This window comes from Schistocerca gregaria, chromosome 7 (assembly GCF_023897955.1).
Source record: "Schistocerca gregaria isolate iqSchGreg1 chromosome 7, iqSchGreg1.2, whole genome shotgun sequence".
Taxonomy (NCBI): Eukaryota; Metazoa; Arthropoda; class Insecta; order Orthoptera; family Acrididae; genus Schistocerca; species Schistocerca gregaria.
In genome coordinates this window covers 354,110,566-354,129,786 of record NC_064926.1, presented here as the reverse complement: position 1 = coordinate 354,129,786, position 19,221 = coordinate 354,110,566, and positions in this window count along the sequence as shown.

Below are 19,221 nucleotides of genomic sequence, written 5' to 3'. Positions count from 1 at the left end.
ATAGCCGTTCGTGCCTCAAGCGCCCATAAAGCGCCTCCGCAGAGATCTAGGCGGGCGGGGTGGCTCAGCCCGCGACAGCGGCTGCGACGGTGAGTGGCGGACGAGAGGCATTCCCCTCACGCAGGCCGGCCATATGTCGACCGCGGGAGTGCGCCCGTGATACGCGGTGCAGAGCGCCTCCGTCGCGGGCCGGAATTATTGAAGGAGATGCGGTGGCTGACGCACTCGCGCCACGCGCGCTCATGCAAGTTGCAGGCGGTGTTGCGGGAGCCAACAGGGACCTGGGCGCCCCTCTCACGTTCTGCCGGAGAGCGACGCGGTTCCGCGTCCGACGTGTTGAAGGCCATCCGTCCCAGTAGAGAGAAAAGTGCAGATGCGGCTAGACGCTCTCGCAATATCTCCCAGTCAAGACCTACCAATCATATATTCACCAAAGTCGAAACTCGCAATTACTGTGGTCATCAAAGCCGGCCGGGGTAGCCGAGTGGTTCTAGGCGCTACAGTCTGGAACCGCGCGACCACTATGGTGGCATGTTTCGAATCCTGCCTCGGGCATGGAAGTGTGTAATGTGCTTACATTAGTTAGGTTTAACGAGTTCTAAGTTCTAGAGGACTGATGACCTTAGAAGTTAAGTCCCATAGTGTTCAGAGCCATTTGCGCCATTTTTTTGTGGTCATCAACAACAACACTAACAACAATCACAAAAAAATATGCATCATACCAACACTGGATTTTTCTGTCCTCGCTTACCTCGTTCCATCTTTACTGTGCAACACTAACAACAATCACAAAAAAATATGCATCATACCAACACTGGATTTTTCTGTCCTCGCTTACCTCGTTCCATCTTTACTGTGATCGACGAATCGTAATTTTTTTCCTTATTTCAGCTTATAATTTAGCAGTGACCTTGGTACTGTGGTTTTACTGCGTTTTTGTAATGCGCTTACTCCATTTTTTTACAGTACTTAATTATTTCTTCAGTCAAATATAATATTTTCAATGCTTTTCTATACCTACATTTAATCTCTTTTCAAGTAATTTGTAGCCAAACTATATTAAAAGACGCTTTTTATTGATCATAGGAAGACGTCGTCTGACATTTAAAACGGTGATTACGAATTGTGAGGAAGTTAAACATAGCGCTGTAGTGCATTACACTTCGCTACCTATCGATGTAGGGAACTGGATTTAGTAGGTGTATGGTAGATTGGTCCACTGGGATAGTTACGTTTTCATAGCTGTACGTAGTTCAGGTCAGCTGCGATAAGGGGATAGGTGAAGTGTGGAAGATGTATGTTAGGAAAACATAAGATTCGTAATACTCGTAGGATGGGAAGTAAGAGGAGTCCCAGAACAGGAAAGGGAGGAGTGGGTTAAATATGAAAGAAATTATACATGTCAGAGCAGCTTTCGTCGTTAGATACAGAATGAGAGATTGCAGGGCACTCACACTTCTGATTCGGTGTAGGGAATACGGTCTACAGCGATTTGACTTCATACATTGTGATGAAATGGTGGGCAGTAGTTTATGGTCTTGTTTGCGTGCTCTAGGGAAACAAATACCTGTGTTAAAAGGAACAGGGTGCCGACTTAAACGACTGCGGTGAAAGAACTGCGTTGGTGGGCCGATAAAGCGCATTTTTTTTCTGGGGAACGATGAAGAGGCAATTCCAAACGGCCGCGTGCAGCGGTCGCATTTTGCAAAACACATTATCTTTGGTGCCCGACAGGTGGCAGACGTCCAGGTATATGACCTACCGCCGAAAAGTCGCCGACAGTGCATTGTAGGCCTTGTTAGCAAGCAAGCCGCCAAAATAAATGTTAAACGTTCTGCAAATGCCTATGGGAAAGAGAAACTGGCGCCCAGACGTCCATACTCGGTTTGAAAACATGTTTTTGTCAGTGCACGAAGCTGTTTGTGTGTTTATGGCCGTTCTTTGCAAACTTTGAAATGGACACAACAGGGGACATAACAAGGATTTTATGGAGGGCTGTCCTTCCACTCTGTATTGTGTTAGCGAAAGACACGGCAAATGTGTGGGGAAAGGCCACAAAGCTGTTTTTTTTTTTCGTTTCCTGCCAATTAACTTTAAACTCACTGATTGGTCAAATCGGTCTGCAGTGCAAAGACCATTCTCCAAGCTTAGAATGCCGGACTTCATCTCGTGATTGGCTTAGCTGAAAGTGGGGGAATTCAAAAAGAGAAGTGTGCTTTTGGAACCGAGCTGAGGAGGAAACGGAGAGGAAGGAAAATTAGAACTCTTGTACGGGCGCTTCGCTAGTAAAGAACTGTAGGTTTCTACCTAAACGGTGCGACTTGTGTCCTTTGCTAGATTGCGAATTAGAGCCTCGGCCAGTCACCTTCTGAACCGTCAGAAGTCTTACATATATCATCACGATCACAACTAGTTTAGCGTGCGTGTACTTACTTGTCTTGAGTCGGCCGTCTAAATATTTGACGCATTCCGACACGTACAGTCGTGGCACGGAGTCAAATTGGTTTGGCAGACCAGCAAACGGGTCCACATGCACACTGGAATCTATCACGGTTTCAGAGACTCTTACGGAAGTACCAGCGTTCTGAATTAACCGTACAAGAGACCGTGTACTTGCACTTTTCGGAAACGCGCATTTAATAACAGATTGCCGCCATCCATGACTTCAGTCGCCGAACGCATCGTGGTGGGCCGCCTTGACCAGCAGGACGGTAAAGTATTCGCCAGTGCGACGTAGCACTATAATATATATTTCACTATATTTCTCAGCACCCCGTTATTTCGAACAATATTTCTCTTTTTTTTTATATGGTAGAATATAGATGCTTGGTGGTGGCGTAGTTTGATGCCATAACCTGGATTCTCGTGTATGAAGTCAGATAGAGCGAGTAGTGTTCTGATCAGTGTCGTGTGTCGATCCCCAGCAGAGCACTTTGTCCACCATGGAGCCCATTTTAGTAAGGCTTCTGTTAAATAAATATTTTTTGTATGATGTATCTTTAATAATTTTGTTGTCTTGCTATGTTTAAGATCAATAACGATTGTGAATTAGGCTACAACTTTTCCCTGAGTTCTGATTAACAGTTCCTTCACATTTTTATGGCAGTCTAGATCTGAAACATTAGGAGTAGCTTTTTGACTTGAACCCACTCTTTGGATTTTTACTTCACTAACAGTAACCTTCTTTCACGTATTTAATGTGGGGTTTCTCTTGAATGTTTAGTAGGTGGGGCGTTTATGAATGCCTATGATCAAGGATTAATCCATGCACACGTGATAGCTGTGCTGGATTCGATACCCCTAGAGCTAGCTTTCCCTCTGCCGTTCCTGGGATGAGACGACGCAGAGCCACAACAGTGTGCGCTCGGTCGGCTATCTATTGAAGTGACTAACCCGCAGTAATGATGGCTGGAGATCCGTTTTGATGGAGCACGTGTGAGCCTTCTGCTTTGACCGAAGAGATGCTTGATTTCTGGCATTAAATTCATGCATTCATGCGGTATCTCATGTGCGTTCTTAATACGAGAGTCGCTCAATACGTCATGCAACACATTTTTTCTCTTAAAATATCGTTTCAAAATGTGCAGAATTTGTTGAGGGACATCGTGGAATGTTCCCACTTCAGCCCCTATACTTTGGCGAAATGCCAATTGGTGGTGGCGTAATACGTAGCGTTCAAAATGGATTCAGTAACGGAGGTGCTTTTCAAGGAGATAGGTACCACCGAGTTTGTTTTTGTGCAGAACTGGAGGTTCACAGATATTCACAGCCCCATTCAGAATGTCTTCGGACACCCGGCGGTGAACAAATGCGTCGTTTGGTGAGTTGTCTCTCATCATAGCAACAAGATCGCGCAGACCTGTCGGATCTCCGGCGTTCCGGCCGGCCCCACTCTGCTGCGACTCCTTCAGTGTTGGAACGGGGGGATACTCACATTCGAGGGAATCGACGGATCACAATCAAACACCTTGCTGCTCAATTGGACGTGTCTGTAGGTAGTGATGACACATTCTTCCACCAGTTACGCCAATCGAAGGCGTGTGTCAACTGAGTTCCTCGCCACTTCACAGAAGACCATAAAGAATAACGAAGGACTGTGTGTAATGTCTCGCTCGTTTCGAGACTGTTAGTGAAAATTTTCTGTCAAACATCGTCACAGACGATGAAGCATCACTTTTAACCGGAAACAGAACGGTAATCCATGGAGTGGCCCCATAACACCTTTTCTGGGAAGAAAAAATTCAAAGCCCTACCCTTCTGCGACTATTTAGAGCTTATTTTGTTTCAACACTGCACCTACTGTGAGACCATCAGGAATTTGAAGAAACTTCTGCGTCTTCGTCTCCACAAAAAAACAAGCAAAAGAACTTCTCCTTCTCCATGACAACGCCAGCAGACACAAAAATCTGCGCGTACTGGAGAAGTTCTTCCTCGTCCACCCTGCAGCTCAGATCTCGCATCATCCGACTTGCATTTGTTTGGCTCAATAATAAAGCAAGCCCTCCGCAGCGAAGCATAGTGGTACCATGCCGGACCTCCCAGTCAGATGGCGTAAGGCTGTCGCATTGAACGGAGATTAAGCTGAAAAGCAGGCTTTTGCAGCCAAAAGAGTGGAGAATAATACGATATAATAAAACCAACCTGCTTTAAAAAAAATGTGTTGTATTTCGTATCGAGCACCTCTCGTCGTTGTGACACTGTTACCATCAAACACTGTGGGCCAAAGGGACGAGTTTCTTTTCGATAACTAATCAGGTACACGTGGATTGTGGCGAAAGTGTGTTAAATGTCTAAAACTGTTAGGTATTGAGCAGAGTGGCTGCCTTTAATGGTCTATGTAAAGGGTTGCTTTCTGCTATCTACTTTGGTACATTACCTGCCCTGTTCTTTGTCTCATGTTCCCAGTGTTTTAAAGCGTTTACTGTTTGTTTCGACAGTGTTTTAGGCGCTTCGGGGGTGTTCAGGTTACACACAGCTTCCTTACGTCACATGTTATTCAGGGTCCTGCTATATATGGAAGTAATGTTTGTCCACTTTGTTTTGCTGTTCCTACAAGTGCTTGTAAATCTACTTTACGCTTTGGCTTTGAATCTCATACTATTTATTTTTATGTGTATGTTGTTGGACACGTAATCCATTAGTGAAAGCATTATTGTCTGGAACCTCACTATGCCTTAGTGCTGTGACGGTCGTCGAAAAAAACTGACCATACGTTAGTGAAAAGTGATGTATTCTTGTAAGGCAACTGATTAGCTGAGCGCTTATGTCCGTGCTACTTGCCGTTTATTATTTTGGTGATCTGGCCCTCTGCCTATCAATTATTTGGTCGTGTTCCCTGAGCCTTGCCTGGTCTGTCGGTAGATTGGAGTGGCTACTACCTTTATTTACTGTCCTGAAGTTAACTGTTGGTTTCGCCTGTGGGCGTCCTGCAGTGTAAGCTTAGAATATTACTGTGCTTGGCCACTGGGCGGTAAGAACTTATTGTACAATTATTAACTAACTTCCTGTGTTCTCTTCAAATTTCGGTGAAAATCCTAAGGTATCTCCGCCAATTGCAAAGTTTGCTTAGTGGCTGCCGGCCATAAGGTCGCTGTAAATCTCGTAATTTCTAAAATTTGATTATGGCTCTAGCTTTAGGAAAGAAACACCGCTTACAGGAATCCTGTAATATAAGCTACGCCTGTTGTTTACTTGGCCACTGTGCTATGAATCTCACTATCGTTGCTAGTGGATTTTTTGCGTTTCAGGGGAATTTCTGTCAAACGCTAAAGTGCCTTCAGCTATTGTGAACCTGTCTTCGTGGCGACTAGTCGTTAATCGATTCACCTATACATGTGCTGACTCATGTGAATACTTCTGAAGCTGTGTCGATGTAACTTTTAATGGCCTTAAAATTTGGTGTTGATTTCATTGTTGTTATTAAGTTCATTGGGCCATATTTCCTTTGATGGAAATGTCAAATATAAACCACTGGTTTGAGCTTTTACATTTTGAATCGGTAGTTATTCCTTCTGCCTGGAGACTTTATTATAATGCGATTTGGTTACTGGCCTTTCCACCGTTGGTGTAGCTGTTAAGAATATTTTTGGATTTACCTTCTTAACTATACGTGGTTGTAACTAAATAACATGCCGTTCATGTGACGTTTAGATATTTTTGCAGTTTCCGAGTTTGTCTGTTGGTTTCCTTTACCTGTTTGTGAACGAAGCCACAAGGCTAATAACTATTTAGCTGAGGTTTCATTTCTGTTTAACTGTATGTCACAGCAGCAATTCAAATATTAAATTTTATTTTGCGGGGCATTTACTTTTAGCACCGACGCATTTATTAGTTCTTGGTTTCATTCTTTGTTAATACATGTGACTGTGATCCCCCTATTGCTGCCTTTCCACTTCCTAACCTGCTGCTTACCATTTTTACTCTGTTGGTTCATTGCATACGACGAACATAAATGCTCATATTAGATTTTTCACCAGTCTGCCACTCAAGCATGTCTGCTGACATCGACTCTCGCGGCACGGGTCGATGTCTTTGAATAGGACGGCAGTACACCTGAGGTTAGGTTAAAGTTTTGATCGTGGGACGACAGCCGTGCATGGACCGCGTGCTGTAGAAATATAAAGGGTCGAACAAAGAACACAGCATGTTATCAGTGTCCGTGGAACTTCACATAGGTAATGTGTGCATATCCAGCTCAAACAACGTGATACTGACTTACAGGACTTGCTGCATTTCCAGTTAAATGATTGTTCATTTCGTTGTGATTTTCTTTTATTTGCATTTTCGTTAGACTGCATGGCATCGGGGTTCCATTTGCGTTTCCTCGATTAGGCGAGCACGATGCCTCCTGCAAATACGACTTGTATTGTATGGAACTGGGGATCTAGAAACGACGGATAGCCCTCAGTAGTTCACAATCCCACAACAGGCTACAGCAGTGCACTCACCTCACCACCGCCCCACACCGAACCCGAGGTTATTATGCGGTGGACCACCCCGGGAACGCCTCACAATAGACGGGTGAAACGTCAGTGAATAAGGGGAACCAGCCCGTATTCACCAAGGCAGATGGAAAACTGCCTTAAAAACCATCCACAGACAGGCCGGCACACCGGACCCCGACAGTAATCGGCCAGGCGGATTCGTGCCGGAAACAGGCACGGCTCATCGCCCGGAAAGCGGTGCGTCAGACCGCACAACTTACTCTCGAGCTCTCCTTAGGTGGTAATCAACTCATAAGTTTTGCTTATTTTTTAAGATTTATGTAATATATACTACACTGCTAAGGACTGAAGGACCTAGAAGAGGAGGAGGAAACAAAATGAAACCTCAACAGTGGAGAGGGTACGTGATGATTTTTCTGTGATTTTAAAACGTTATAAATAATATAAAGAACTCGGCGTATGAAGAAACTTTTCAGTTTTTCAGTATGAGAAACATCCTTTCTGAACTGTTTGCATGCATTGATTTAGTAAGGACGAGTGCCAGAAGGGCGCCGCATCCACTCCTGAGACGATCTGGCACACAACGTCATGAGGGTTCCTGATCATTAACTGATATTCTTTGTAACTGACCAATCACATATTTTTAATTTAAGAAATATTTATAATTTTAAGTGTGATGTCAGAGCTGGTCTTATACATGATCGATCGCGAACAGAGCTGCAGATCATGCTGTCACAGGAGTAGCTCAAAACCACGCAGACTCTTGATACAGACACATGCGAGTTATTGACGAGAATGTTGTTGTTGTGGTCTTTAGTCCGAAGACTGGTTTGATGCAGCTCTCCTCGCTACTCTGTTCTGTACAAGCCTCTTCATCTCTCAATAACTGCTTTGTGTATTCATCTCCTGGTCTCTCATTACAATTTTTCAATTTTTACACCCCCCCCCCCCGTCCCCCACGGACACACACACACACACACACACACACACACACACACACACACACACATTTTCGTCCAGTACTAAACAGATGATCCGTTGATAGCTCATAATGTGCCCTGTCAAATGATCCCTAGTCATGTTGTGCCAAAAAATTTCTTTTCTCTCCAATTCTATTGAGTACATGTTCATTAGTTAAGCGATCCAACCATCTAACCTTCAGTACTCTTCTGTAGCACCTCATTTCATAAACTTGTATTATCTTCTTTTCTAAACTATTTGCATCCATGTTCCACTTTCATGCACTGCTACACTCCGCACAAATACCTTCAGAAATGAATTCCTAACAATTAAGTTTACATTCGATATTAAAAAGTTACTATCAGAAAAGTTCCTCTTGCCATTGCCAGTCTACATTTTATACCCTTTCTGATTCGATCAACATCTGTTATTCATCTGCCCAAATAACAAAATTCACCCACCAGTCTGTGTCACGTTTCCTAATCTAATTTCCTCAGCATCAACTGATTTAATTCAACTACATTATTTTATCCTCGTTTTTCTTTTCTTGATGTTCATGTAACTTCTTATAATGAAGACACTGTCCATTCCGCCCAACTGCTCTTTCACGTCCTTTTCTTTTCTTAAAGAATTACAATGTCGTTGGCAAACCTCAAAGTTTTAATTTCTTCTCCCTGAACTTTAATTCGTACTCCTATATTTCCTTTACAGCTGTACAGACTGAATAATATTCGAGATAGGCTACAAACCTACATCACTCCATTCTCAGTTACTGTTTCCGTTTCATACCCCTCTATTCTTATAACTATAGTCGGGTTTCTCGCTCCCTGTATGTCACCTCTACTACTCTCAGAATTTCAAATAGAGTGTTCCACTCAACATTGTAAAAAGCCTTTTCTAAATCTACAAATGCTGTAAACTTAGGTTTTCCTTCTCTGACCCTTATGTTCCCCGAAGTTGGCTTCTTCCAGTTTTTTCCATTCTTCTGTGAAGAATTCGCGTTAGTGTTTTGAAAGCGAGTCTTATTAAACTGATAGTTCGGTAATATTCACACCTGTCAGCACCTGCTTTCCTTAGAGTTGCAGTTATTACATTATTCTTGAAGTCTGATGGTGTTTCGTCTGTCTCATACATCTTGCAAACCAGATGGAAACTTTTGTCATTGCTGCTCTCCCACGAGTATCAGTAGATCTGACGGAAAGTCGTCTATCCCAAAGGCCTTGTTTCGGTTTAGTCTTTCAGTATACTCTCAAATTCTTGACTTAATATCACATCTCCCATATCTTCTTCATCTACGCACTCTTCCATTTTTACGGCATTACTTTCAAGTTCAACAACTTTGTACGCACCCTCTATACACTCCTTCCACTATTCAACTTTCTCTTCTTTCCTTATGACCGATTTTCCATATGAGCTCTTGATAGTCATGCAGCCTTCTCTTTTCTCCAAATGTCACTTTATTTTTCCTGTAGGCAGCATCTATCTTTCCCCTACTGAAATATGATTCTGAATCCTTACACCTTTCTTCTAACCATTCCTGTTTAGCCATTGTGAACTTCTAATAAATCTCATTTTTAGACGTTTGTAAACCCTTTCGCCTGTGTTATGCAAGGATTTCTGCTCGCCATTATCTTCTTACTTATTTGATCCACTGCTGCCTTCATTATATTATCTCGCAAAGCTACCTATTCGTCTTCTCCTGTATGCCTTTCCACTGTTCTCTTCAAACTATGCGAAATGGTCTTTCTGAAACACTCAACCTCCGGTTATTCAGATCCCATCTCTTCAATGTCCGACCTTTTTGCAATACTTCAGTTTTAATCCATAGTTCATAAGCAATAAATTGTGGTCAGAGTCAGTCCACATGTGCCCATGGAATTGTATTTTAACTTGCAATCTGGTTCCGAAATCTGTCTTACAACTACAAATTCAATTTGAAACTGTTCGGTGTTTCCAGGACTCTTGCACGTATACAATCTTCTGTCATGATTCTTAAATCAAGTGTTAGTGATGATTAAAATAAACTCTGAGCAAAATTATCCAGGTGGCTTCTTCTTTCATTCCTTTCTCGAATAATTTCTTTTATCTCACCACACATTTCTTCCATCCCTTCATTATTTGCGGAGCTATTTGTCACATAATCGTGTACTGATGTGGTCGGTGCTGACTTTCTGTCTATCTTGGCTATGAAAATGGTTTCACTACCCTGTTGATAGTAGCTTACCCGCATTCATATTTTCTTATTAACTGTTACACCTACTCCCTCGTTACCCTTATTTTATCTTTTATTGACAACCATGTATTCACCAGACCAGAAGTCCTCTTCCTCCTGCCACGGAAATTCAATAATTCCCACTACATCTAATTTCTAACCTATACATTTCCCTTCTTAAATTTTCTAACCTTCATGCGCGAATCAGGGATTCAACATTCCACGCTCCAAAGAGTAGAACGCCAGTTTTATTTCTCCTGGTGGAGACATCCTGCTGAGTACTTCCCACTCAGAGACCCGAACTAGCGTGGCACGACATTATTGTAGAATGAGAGATAACATACGGCAACAAAGGATTTTCGTGAAGTAATAGTGTGGCTTCGGGTTTCACTTAATCACTACCAGGCGTGACCTGAAGTCATCCCTGGTAACATATCACTCTATAACGTAAGTAACACCGATGCGCATGTCCTAATCATTGAAACACTGGGACGTCTCCACATGTCGGCAACGCACCGCCGACGGTGGTTACATGCGACTCGCCGCTGAACACACTGTGGCGCCATTAATAAGCAGACCCTTCACGGCACCATTTCCAATGCATCTGTTTTTGCTACACACGGCATTCCAAGCATGTGACGGTAAGTCCAAAGTACGGATAGTGCTGGCCACCGATCAGTTGTGCAGAATCGTACAGAAAGCTGCATGGAGTCAATATCTTGTTCTCGGATGGCAAATACGGTTGTGAAGGAGTTACGTCGCAGTTCGGACACAACTCAGCGATCCTCGCTTGTGGTGATCAGACGTGGTTGACCAGAATCTTGATGTCGAGTACGTTTGAGTTTACGTCACCATGCAGTCCAGCATCGGGCCACTGTCGCGTACGATGCCACACAAATATCAGTAGCCCACGATTCGACCAGCCATCCAAATGTAGTCCTGAAGTCGTTTCTAATTCTGTCAGGTGTTGGTGAAGCTGTTTCACAGAAATACAGACTCTTCGTGTGCATTACTAATATCACTTGACATCTTGCCCCTTATATAATCTACCAAGCCTGGCATAAAGCTAAACACAAGTAACACAGAAGCACTACAGTGGCCGTTCTACCTGTCACAGGGAACTGTGACTCTAATTACTTACATACTCGCCGATTGTTCGTACGTGCACAAAGTTACATTGACGTCCGACCACGCTTTCTGTATACTTAACTTTTTTTCAGAGTGTGTATTTACGAACTTATTGCTTTGTCTTCGGCTCATGTTGTTATTCACTTACAAGGGAATAGTTCAATCCGAAACGTCGAAGCCTGCCCTGAAATTTTTTATACGGAAAGAATATAGCTAAACAAATGTACTATCTAAATTTTAGCTGCTAAGACGAAAAGTAAGTATTTTTTTAAAGATGCTAAAAATTGTCGTATTTGTAGCTCAGCAGGCATCTGGAGAGCTGTGGTATATTGAGCATGCGCGACACGGCACGCACATTAACTTGATTGACGGCGTAACAGTAAACAGGTAACATGACGCAATGAAATTGTAACGGTATAACGAATTTCAATAAATGTTAATAATAGATATAGGATGAATGAATACTCACTGTGTTTTCTTCATAATTGCGTGTTTCTAACATCTGTCTGTACAGGTTCCAGAGTTTCCCAATAAGGCAGAATCGAACGAATGTTTTCCTTTTGTAAAATTTGAACGTGAATTGTATAAACGGAAGAAAGACTGACACATGGTAAGAAATATGCACCGAAATGAAACTCGTGAAAATCTGAAACAAAACCTCCTCCAAAGACTACGGTATTTTCTACAAGACCGCGACCTCCGAATGTCAGTTAAGATGAAAATTGTTGGTTTCGAAGCTTCTTCAGCATGATTAAAGTGGTTTAAGAAATCATACAGAATAAGAAGTTGCAAAATTACGAAATTTATTTCAAGTCAACGTGTAGAGGAAACGGCTCTAATTAGCGTAATACAACGAAATTCGTAGCTGACGTGAAGACGAAACTTACTGTTATTCCTGCATTTCGTGGACGTAAAGCCGATCACTCAAATTTCGTGAAAGAATTTACATGCAAATTGCACTACATCATTTCGAAGCAGAAAAGAAAATCGGTTTATGTTGTGAGACATTCGTATACAATAACGCCAGCGATGCGTATGAGCGGATTGCTGTTTCTGCAGGTGTGTATCTATTGTTAGGAACCTGAAGGGAAATTAGGGCTGGAACTAAATTAAAAGAGACTTCATTTGCAAAAATGTAGCAATGGATTTATCAAAATCGGAAAAAAATGGGAAAGAATAATTTTGAACATTTTATCCGATACGTGCTTGTACCAATTGCCTGACCTTTTTGTTGGACCTTGGACCTGGGCATAACGACACCTCCTAATTCTAATACAACGACGAAAAGACTGTTGATGTGATTTGGATTCAAACCGGAGAAATTAATGTGCCTAAACCTTTCAATAAAATCTTTCTCGGCATTGGAAATATTTTTCAGAAAATTGCTGGAATATGTTACATCCGATAGCTCTTTGTCATTTCTGGTTGATTATCGGAAAAGTAATCTCAAGGCGCATTAATTTATGCATTATCAATTGTCGTCAACATTGTTTAACGAATTTGATCAATTATGCCTTTTACAAAGCTCAGTATCCAGAACAACGACATCCATTTCCAATCTGCCTAAACAAACTAGTAGTACCCTGATACGCCTAAACGCATTGCTATTTCTTGTTATCACCTGTATCTAGTTCAAAAAAAGTTTGTTTTCATTATTCAACAGACGCTGCGCATTTTTGTGACAACTATAGAGAATAAACAAGGAAATCCTTCATTTTAGTAAAATGTGCATTATTCAGAAATTATCGTAAGAACGGTATCACAAGGACTGTTAAAAAACTAGGTATGTGTAATAAATATTTCATTTCGACAAATTCAAAAGTCTCGATTGATGGAAGTCTTCTGCAATGTAACATCAAACATGGCCTTGATAATTTTTCCTCTGCCAGTCACCTTTGTAAGCATTACATCTGAACAATATAGTTATCGATATGCCCTGGTAGTTATTTACAAAAATTATGAGACGTGACATTTTTCCTATGGTTGAAATGTGTAAAGTTCACAAGTAAGAAGTCTGAATTGTTACGCTACGCTACGGTGTCTTGTCAAGGTTACTTCTGGTTATTCGTCGCACGAAGGGCTGCACAAGCCGCCTTAATAGTAAGAGGTTCTTTACGCTTCAAAAGTTAAAACCTGTAAATTTTTTAGAAAAAAACTACTTGCAGTATGTCTTAGCAAGTAAAATTTTTTCATTGCAATTATTTCGGTGTATTCTTCCTATGTACAAAATTTCTGGATAACTTTCGACATGTCGCACTGGATCGTTCCCTTGTTACTCCGATTATTGTACGTCAGTTTTCTTCAGTTCACAGTTATTGTAACTTTTATTACGTCTACAGGGTCAAAGAAATAAACGAAAACGTAATTTGCTTCGCAAGATCTTTGGGCACCTTCATTTGTAGTTCGCTACCAGGATTCTCTGAAGATCAACTACAGCAGTACGCTTTTAACAGCTCTCAGAAATTCTGGCTCTGCACGGACTATCATCTGACAGTCTTTTATTACGCATTCAAATTCACATCCACACAAAAACGTTCGTACTGTGACCACTTTATAATGTTTAAGATATGTATTTCTTCTGTTACTTCAAAAACTATTTAACTGTGGTACGTACATAGCACAAATTCCGTAGCTCTCTGCTCACATCATCGTTTAACGTGTAAGTAGCATCAGTCACCAGATACCGGAAATTGATTTAAACATTTGTAAAGTCGCGAGAATGAGTTTCCATTTATATCAGTTGCGACGCTTGTGAGGACAGAACTATAGGTGATCACATTCATAGTTGAATATTTTTTTAAAGCTATTCACATGCAAAGACCAAAGAAGCAGAACGTTACGTAACGCGAAACTGATACTGGCTACTGCTGTAGCTAACCAAATGGATCTGTGCTTCCTTCGGAGCGGCAGGAATTCTGTGCAGTCACCTTACGTTCGTTCTATTGCACTGCGAGAACGCAAAAATCATTCAATGGGTCTACTATAATTAGACATAGCGTGCCAACTTCTTTCGTATAGCGAATTTTCTTACAGGGTAGGCAGCCGAACAGTATTAACATACTTTGTAACAATTGGAAAACCAGTTGCATATTACCTTGAATGTTCTAGCATAAATACATACAAAAATTCGTGGAACAGTATCCATTCTGAAAATATAGCCTTTTAATGAAAATTAAATGCAAATTACATGCATTTTGTCTCCTTTGACTGGGAGGAACTACATCTCAGATCTCTGTAGTAGCGTTAGAGATTCATCGTGTCTGAATCGGTACTATACATCAGAACACTATAGTTACGATATGAACACAAGGAGTTGCCGAAGAAACTATATAGATCTGTAAATGGTGCAGGAAGATCGGAACTACTCGTACTGTACGATTGCGCAACTCAGAGTGAAAAATAAACGAAGCATAAAAAATTAGTTTTTAAACATCAATACAGTTGCTGAATTATGTTGTGTGGATTATGTCGGCTATAGTGAGATTGTTCGAAAGTCACAGCAGTATACATAGCTATAGACTTAAATTACACCCTCTTGAAGTTCACTCACTTCTACGCATATAATTTATAACTTAATTTTTTTACTCTCGAATTTACGGTTCATGACAATATGAAGACTAATCATAGAGACAGCTCAGTGATAGTATTGTGTGTGACTTAGTCAAATGCTGATCTACCATTACAATTTAGGAGGTGGTTTGATCGTAGGTTATGACTCGAGACAAGGCAATGCGGTTACCTACATTTTGTGCCAATTTGACAAAAATGAATAATGACTTATTTAGGCATCTGCTAGTTAGTATTATCATAGATGTTCAAAATTAGATGAAAAACAGACGTAATTCTACGATAGCCTACGTAACAAAAACAAAGAGAGAAAGAAGTAAATTGTAATATTTATACTGAAAAAACAGCACTTACTTTGAACATACGACTCGCCATAATGATGAATAGGAAATGGATACGTTTAATAGATTTCACGAGTGCTTACATGGAAACTTTATCTATTTCTATTAAAAAGTAACAGAGCCAACAGTAAATTAATAGTGAAATAGTAATGTTTCAGCCAAGGGGGAAGAACCTTTATCACACTTTTATAGCTTAAACAAAAGGACTTTTACGTGAAGTATGAGTGTGAAATTTTGTTCGAAGGAAAAGTTATTAATTATTAATTAAAAGTAATTAATTACGATAAACGAAATCTTATCTCTTCCCCATGGGAAGGGAAACGGCCCCTCAAGGCGGAAGAATAAGCAACGATCGACCGCATGATGACGCAGACGGCAATGGAAACCACTGCATTAAAGACACAATGTGCATGCACTTGACATATGGCCTGTAAATGAGAAAGATGATCTTTCTGTTGGCAAAAAAAAAATCCGGAGTAGTCCCTCAATCGGATCTCCGGGAGGGAACAATCTCCGGCAAGGAACTGCTAAGAGGATGGTGACCATGAGAAAAAATTTTACAAACAACTAAAGGAAAAAGTTCTACGTATTGGGGCGTGGAGTGTCTGACGTTTGAAAGTGATCGTAAATCTAGAAAATTTGAAGAGAAAAATGATAAGGTTCAATCTAGATATACTGGGGATCAGTAAAATGAAGTGGAAAGATGACAAAGACTTCTGGTCAGATGAGTATAGATTATGAACAGCAGCAGAAAGTAGCATAACGGAATTAGGATTCGTTTTCAATAGGAACGTAGGCCAGAGAAAGAGTTACTGTACTCGTAAACAGTTTCGTGTCAGAGTTATTCTCGTCAGAATGGACAGCAAACCAACTCCGAGAAAAGTATAAACGCCGACGTTGCAAAAGAAGATGAATAGATCAGGAAACATGTGGAGATACTGAAAGGATAATACAGTACATAAAGGAAGATAAAAATCTGATAGTCGTGAGAACTGGAATGCGGTTGTATGTGAAGGACCAGAAGAAGGAGTTACTGGAGAATATGAGTTGTGCACTAGGAATGAGAAAGACTAACTGAGTTCGCAATAAACGTTAGGTGTTAAAAGCTAATACTTTATTCAAGATTCACAAGAGGAGAAAGTAAACTAGGAAAATGTCGGGAGGTACGGGAAGATATCAGTTAGATTACATAATGGTCAGGCAGAGATTCCGAAATTAGATACTGAATTGCAAGGCGCACCTGGGAGGAGACACAAACTCAGATTACGATTTAGTAGTGATGAAGTGTAGGCTAAAGTTTAAGAGGCCAATCAAGAAAAAAACAATTCTAAAAGAAGTGGGATACGGAAGCAATAATGTATGAAAAGATAAGATTGAAGTTTTCTGAGAAGCTCAAAGGGCAGTTCAGCTGAAGAACAGTGGGATTCTCTGAAAAGGACAAGCACAGACCTTGGAAAGAGAAATAAGTAAACAGGAGGTACCTGTGAAGAAACCATGGGGAATAGAAGAAATACTTCAGTTGATCGATGAAAGAAGGAAGTACACAAATGTTCAGAGAAATTTAGGAACACAGAACTAGAAGTCATTTAGGAATGAAATAAATAGGAAGTGCTGGAAAGCTAAGGCGAATTGGCTGCGTGAAAAATTAATGTGGAGAAATCGGAAAAGAAACGATTGTCAGAAGGACTCACATAGCATATAGAAAAGACAAAACAACCTTCTGAGCAATTAAAAGCAAGAGCAGTAACATTGAGAGTACAATAGTAATTCCATTGTTCAACGCAGAGGAGAGGGCGGATAGGTGGAAAGAATACTTGCAAGTCCTCTATGAGGAGTTGACTTGTCTGATGACATGATAGAAGAAGAAACAGTGGCCGAAGCAGAAGGTTCAGTATTAAAATCCGAATTTAAAAGAGCTTTGGAAGACTTGTAATCGCATGTCAGAAGGGATAGAAAACATTCCATTAGAATTTCTAAAGGACTATTCACGCTGGTATGTATAATTCTGGCGATGTACCATGTAACTTTCGGAAAAAAGCATCATTCACACAATTATGGAGAATGCAAGGGCCGACAAGCCCCGACAAGTGTGAGAATTGTCGCACTATCTGCTTAACAGTTCATGGATCCCAGTTCTTGACAAAGGTAATGTATAAAAGAATGCAAACGGAAATTGATGATGTGTTAGATGACGATCAGTTTGGTTTTAGGAAAAAAACAGGCCTCAGAGCTGCAGTTCTGACGTTGCTGTTAATAATGGAAGCAAGACTAAAGAAAAATCAAGAGACTACCGTAGGATCCGAAGCCCTGAAGAAAGCTTTCGACAATGTAAAAAGGAGCAAGATGTTCGAAATCATGAGAAAAATAGGAGTAAACTATAGGGAAAGACAAGTAATATACAATATGTACAAGAACGAAGAGAGAACAATAAGAATGGGAGACAAAGAACTACTGTTCAATACACGTTGAGGACGCAATGACTGAACTAAAGCAAACTTTCGACACCCATGTTAAAATTGAAGGTAAAAGGCTAAAAAACGTAAACGTTGTGTGACTAGGGCTTCTCGTCCCGTAGACCGTTCACCGGGTGTAAGTCTTTCATTTGACGCCACTTCGGCTACTAGCGCGTGGATTGAGAGGGGGGGGGGGGGGTGGTAGTGATGATGATGTGGACCACACAACACCAAGTCACTGAGCGGAGAAAATCTCCGGCCAGCTGGGAATCGAACTCGGGCTCTTACGATTGACATTCTGTCGCGGACGTCACAAGACACCCGCTGAAGTTGATCGTTGATGCCATTACTCAGTTTTTTAATTATTTTTTTTTTTCATTGCAGAGGGCGAGCAGCTTTCTGAGCGAATCCACGCAGCTACCGGGGGCGGACAGGTAAAAGGCTAAGAGGCCCTGATGACATTGCTATTTTCAGAGAAAGTTAGAAGAATGACACGACCTGATAAACCGAATGAACAGTATTATGTATAAAGAATATGGACTTACAGTAAATCGGAGAACGGTGAAAGTATTAGAAGTAGAAGAAATGAGAACAATGAGAAACCTAACATGAGGAATGATAATCAGGAAGTAGATGACGTTGAAGAATTCTACAACCTAGGCAGCAAAATAGGTCATTACATACGGGCTAAGGAGGACATAAAACGCAGACTAGCGCTAGCAAAAAGAGCATTCCTGTCCTAGAGAAGTCTACTATAATCCTTTTATCTTAAGAATAAACCTAATGTAAACATTGCACTATGTATTCTTCCGCATAACTTGGAACCTCATGGGATTTCCGTATCAAGTGGGACTGCAGCCAAGCTGTCTCGAGTACTGTCAAGTAAGATCGCCTTAGCGATAATACGGGACAACTGCTTTACTGGCGCATTTAACTTGGACAGCTAGCCTGCAGTGACGTGGCCAGCTGCAGTTCACATGTAAAAAGAGATGAGCAGAGTAGCAATACAGATATAAAATAATACACTGCAAATCTCCCACAATACGCTCCTAAGACGAAAACCACAACACGTTATCGTTTTTAGCTAACCACAGTCTAAGGTGTGTGTAACGTAAGAGAGTACTGAAGGATTTCACCGTATAGTTAAATATTGAAGCCACTGAAGGTATTACTTAGAGTCACTCGTCTTATAATCTCTTAGCTCCTTCCTTGTCCGAATCCGAGAAATACATTTCAGTTCTTTAAGTGTCTCCTGCTACACTGATAACGAGCCTATCAACACCAGAATCCATGAAGCCTACCAGACGCAGCATTTTCTCTTCTTCTTTTATGACGAGCCGTTCTTTATCCCACTAACATTCAGCAGTGACATATGAAGAAGCTGCTTGCATTAGTCCCAGTACATCTGGCAGCTTAACAGTCTTGTTACCTCTATGGCCAAATCCCGCAACTTCGCTCCAGGTCATTTCTGTTGGGTTCGTATTGTAATGGTACAGTAGCAAATGTAAAAATGCAGCTTTCGTATGGTATGTTCCATGCTGTGAAAATGATTGTTCTTCATATTTCTACGATACCTATCTACCTCTGTGGTATAAAATTACGGACATAGTCCAAAT